Raw genomic sequence first — 5371 nt, 5'->3', positions numbered from 1 at the left:
GGTGGGCCAAAATACCTGTGGACAGGTGCAGAAGGCTCATTGACAACTACAGAAACTGTTTAATTGCAGTCATTGCCTCAAAAGGTTGTGCAACAAAATATTAAGTTATGGAGGTAGCATCATTTTTGTCTAGCCCTATTTCATTACTTTTTTCATTTAAATATAATTCTGTTAATCAACAACTCAAAAGTAATGGCTTATTTTGATTGTTTAATTTTCAATTAATTTTAATTTATTGTTACCTTTGAACTTTTCAAGTCATTTCAGTGAGCATTGTGGACTTTCTTTCTTTAACTGAAGGGTATAAACAATTCTGTCCACCACTGTATTCATGAGAAAAACATCAATCCTTCCCGGTTAACAAACTTGAACATCAAGAGTCTAACCATTGTTCAACTGAAAGCAGCACTTACTTCCAATGCTGCACCTGGAAGTAACAATTACTCTAATTTTGAACTCAAAGACAGATTTCAAAATAAAAGATTATTCTTTATTTTGTTTATCTGTCATCAACTACCACACCCACTAAAAGAGCATCTCAAAATGGCTAAATCAATCTTTGATTGCACAAGAAACAAATGAAGATGAAAAGTTTTGTCCTAGCCGGACAATGAGTGAATGCTGTATCACAAGGCATGGATGTGCCAACAATAAGGCACTGTCAGTAGACCTGGGAGCCTTTGTTAAAACCACAATGAAACATTGTGCTCTCAGACAGCACTTGAGACTGCACTGATGTTTATTCAAAACACTAACAAGCACTGCATCGGAATGAGTTTGATCCCCTAGCTCACATTTCTTCATAAAAGGAGACAAAATTGAGAAAATAAGTTACAAATTGCTCTAACACAGTTTAGCACAGCCACTTAGTGTTCAATTTCTTCTAAAGTTGCAACCAAAAAGGCAACCATTGGAAACTAGTTCATCTCAATCCCACTTTATTTGGTCAGCTTTCTTTTCCATGAAATTATGAAAGGGATTTGTTGCAGCTTTCAATCCACTTGAAAGCACTTAACTAATTTCTGTCCTCTCATAGACAAAACCACACAAATAAATCAAATGTTGGCACACATGTACACTTACAGAAGCATAAAAAATGTGTTTTTTCCTTTTTTCAAAAATTGAATCAGATAAATTTGAAGGCATGCTACTATTGTCCAACATTACATTTGATCCTGGACATGAGAAATCACACCTGCACAAACCATAAATGCCCTCTATTTCAAAATAATAACAAAAGCAATCATATTTAGATGTGTTATCAGCTACGGTAATTGTAGAAACTAGTGACCAGTGAATTAACTCATGGAACTTGAAAGCATTTGCACAGATGAAGAATGCTCTCTTGAAGATCCTGTTTCATAAGTGCACATGATGTAACCTCAGCCTACAGGTAATTGTCTGTCTGATGCACGACCATTGGTGTCAAGATTATATGTTTATAAATGTCACAGTTCTTCAATGTTTTAATAAATGCTAAGTGTCACAATAGGCTACATAGAGGGCACGTTTCTTTTATAAATGAGGAAAAGGCTTTTGCAATAATCCTTAACACAGCTTCAGAACTGAGCCGTGAAAGGCACAGTTGTGGAAGAATAGCCATGAAACACAGATAAACCAAACACCGCCCAGAGGTGCATCAACTGTTTCAAGTCTTGCACAAGGGGGAAACAGAAAAAGGGAGGGGATAGAGGAGATAATTTAGCATTTGTGTAAGCTTTTTATCACAATTATTAACTGCACAGATGTTTCTGACTAGCTGGAGGCGGGACAGGTTCTGCCAAGCACGGTAACAAAAGTCTGATGAATTAAATGAAGATGTGCTCTGAATATACATTTAATTTACTAGCTGTTAATTCTCATGCAAATTGTGACCTCTGGTAGGGTATATCAATGGCCATACACATTATATTGTACGTCTGCAGCAGAACAGAAAAAAAATCGTACTAAAACCCTGCTTAAAAATGCAATTAAAAGTGGCAAACATGTATGTGGTATTATTTCAAATGTCTTTGCAAATCAATCACATCTCTGCAAATGAACCATTCTCTCAAGATCAATTTTCATTTTACAGCAAGCACCTTTTATTTATCTAGGGCTAAATATTGCTATAAGTTCATTGTCCATATGAATGATTACTTAACACAACTTACAAAGTTTAAAGTGAAAAATAAAGAACAGTAAAGCTTAGGCAAAAATAAATTAAAATGACCTTTTCACATATGGCTAAAAGCTGAATTGACTTTTTACCTTGATTTGTATGGAGTCCTATACTGTTCATAATTAAATAAATAAATATTTAATTAAATAAATAAATATGACCTCATGCAAATACACAATCGACCAATAAATCTCTCATAAACATATAAAGAGATCATGAAATGGGGAAAAAGCTGCACACAGATTTTAAATTAGCCATTATATTATTCAATATATTTCATTTTGCTTTAAAAACCTGTTCATTATTTTAAAACAGCATTTTAAAATATTCATTTTATTCATGTGGGATATTATTATAATTCTACGTCTTTTTTCAGAACCTTGGATTTCAAAATCAATATTTTCCAAAGTAGCTTTGTTTTTATTTCATGTTGCTGTTTTTCACAATGGCTTATTTATTTCATGAAGACCTTTTTCAGGAGAATGAGTCTATCTGTCAATCAGTGAAAGTGGGCGGGATCTAAACGCTCATTGGCTCATCCATGGAAATCGACCTCGATACCCGCTCAGCGGTGTGCCAGTCAGAGAGATTACATGTTTCAGTGATATATGCACGGCTTTGCTGACATTAGAGATCAAATAGAGACAAACAATCTGTCTGCTGCAGCAAACATGGATGACTCTGTTTTTGTAGTTTGAGGGTTTGTGTGAACCAAACCAAAGAGGAGCTCCGGTCGTCCACGTCTATAAGTCCCCCGTTGAAACATACCTCATTCTTACGCCATTCACTCAGAGCTCACATCGTGCCTCACACTGTGTCGGCTCACAGGAGGCGAGCTGGGGGACCGACAGACTTAGACCAGGCAGCTGCGCAAAGCGGGACAAACCTGCTCAGGCCTCATGAACCTTATGATTTTTTTCTATTTTCAATGAGAAAATTATTATAATCAGGTCCTCTGATTTTATTTTTCCCGATGACGTTTCTGACCGTGGTCGGAAAACGCAGCGGAGATCCGGGATTGATTGAGCAATTCTGCAGCCAGGGTTTACTCCAAAAATCAGGCTCTGTACTTTGGAGGAAACATTTTTTTATTATTACTTTTCCAGGGAACTGGGCAAGAGACCCTTAACTTGCGCTCACACACTCACTCTCGCGCTGCCTGGGCGCTCTGATTTACACGTAAAGGCCCGTTCACACCGGGACGAATTTCACCGGCGATTTTCGCCGACGTTTAACGCCTCGTGACTAAACAAAGGGCACCAATGAGAGTGTGCACACCGACGCGAAAAAACGGCATGCGTCAAAGCGTCAAAAAAAAAACGCCTCGGGTTCGTTTTTTTTGACGCCTCGCGTCGAAATCTATTCGACCAATGAGAATGGCGCTTTTGCACACGTGTCTGGAGCTTCTGAAGTTACAGTAAAACACAACTTGGGGGCGCTCAAACACAAAACTGCCTTGCTGAGCACACATACCAGCGAAGAAGATAGACGCCGAGTAGCGTCTACTCTGCCGCGAAGAAATAATGACGGACATTCTAAAATATCCCCGAACCAAGCACCAGTTGGAGCTACTGGTGCTTGAAATATTCATGTTTTCTTTGTATGATTCTGACAAGCAAATACTTGCTCTCTTCTTCTGAGCGAAAAGCGACTTTAAGAAGCGTGAAGTTGCGCAGCGCCACCTTGTGTACAGGAGTATTTCTGTTTTACATTAAGCGCCATCTAATGTCAGGGAATGAAATTGCGTGTTCACTCGGCTCATCGTCAGCGAAAATCGCCTGGGTGTAAACACAAAAAATGTGGCGAAAACGCTGGCGAATAACGCCTGGCAAATATTCGTCCCGGTGTGTACAGGCCTTAAGACGTAGTTTGACTGCAGGACCTGAAGCAGAGGCTCTCTGGGATGATCTCATGAACTCAAACATGGAAACATTGTCATCATGTGGAACTATTCAAAATAAATAAACCTGATCTTTTAACACTCCATGTGCATTGTGCATCCATGCATTTTTACTGAGATAAGCACAGGCAACCGCTCCATGTGGCTATCAGGCTAAAGCATTAACTGGTAGCCCCTCCCACACGCAACATGTTGCGTTCATGGAACTCCAGTTCATAGAAGTTTTGTGGAACTCCAACAGGCCACTACTAGATGTTAATGAGAAGATGAAAATTGCCGAACCGACCACAAAACCAACTGAATTATGCACACTCGCCCAAAGCCACTTTTATCCACAAATTTAGAACCAAAACTGCCCAATTTCGTGTAACACTGTGGATGTGTTGAGGTGCATACTCCCCCTAGTGTTGAGGGGTGTGCATTGCGCCGTCACGTTTGGTGAAGCATCTTCGATCGATGTAGTTAGGTTGCTGCTGCTCATGTCTGAGCAAAGGAGTAGCCAATCACAAAAGTGTCTCCGCCTTGTCTAGTTTGATTGACAGATAGACTCATTCTCCTGAAAAAGGTCTTCATGAAATAAATAAGCCATTGTGAAAAACAGCAACATGAAATAAAAACAAAGCTACTTTGGAAAATATTGATTTTGAAATCCAAGGTTCTGAAAAAAGACGTAGAATTATAATAATATCCCACATGAATAAAATGAATATTTTAAAATGCTGTTTTAAAATAATGAACAGGTTTTTAAAGCAAAATGAAATATATTGAATAATATAATGGCTAATTTAAAATCTGTGTGCAGCTTTTTCCTCATTTCATGATCTCTTTATATATTTATGAGAGATTTATTGGTCGATTGTGTATTTGCATGAGGTCACATTTATTTATTTAATTAAGTATTTATTTATTTAATTATGAACAGTATAGAACTCCATAGATTTGCTCCAAACTTTTCTATCATGATCAATGTGATCAAAACCAAGTTAAAACTTTTAAGTCAACATTTGTTTATATACATAGTAATTTTATTACGAACCCCTTTTCTTGAAATAGATTGGGTAACTTAAGTTAAAACACTACTGTAATAGTCTTTATTTAGGAAATGATTTTGGAAAGTGATTTGATAACAATTGAATGAGAATACAATTATTTTAATGATTGTCCTTTAATAATTAAAGAGCCTGTACATTGTAGTTAAAAAGAAGTACTGTTTTTATTTTTATTTTAACGGGGGTGGGTGGGTGGGGGGTTCTCACCATGTGCGCAGTCTGTTTACAGCAGGGGTTTGTGGGAAGCGGTGGTCATGGTAA

The sequence above is a fragment of the Oryzias latipes genome, chromosome 22, assembly GCF_002234675.1.
Source record: "Oryzias latipes chromosome 22, ASM223467v1".
NCBI lineage: Eukaryota > Metazoa > Chordata > Actinopteri > Beloniformes > Adrianichthyidae > Oryzias > Oryzias latipes.
The sequence above is the reverse complement of the archived record's forward strand: the minus strand, read 5'-3'. Positions refer to the sequence as shown.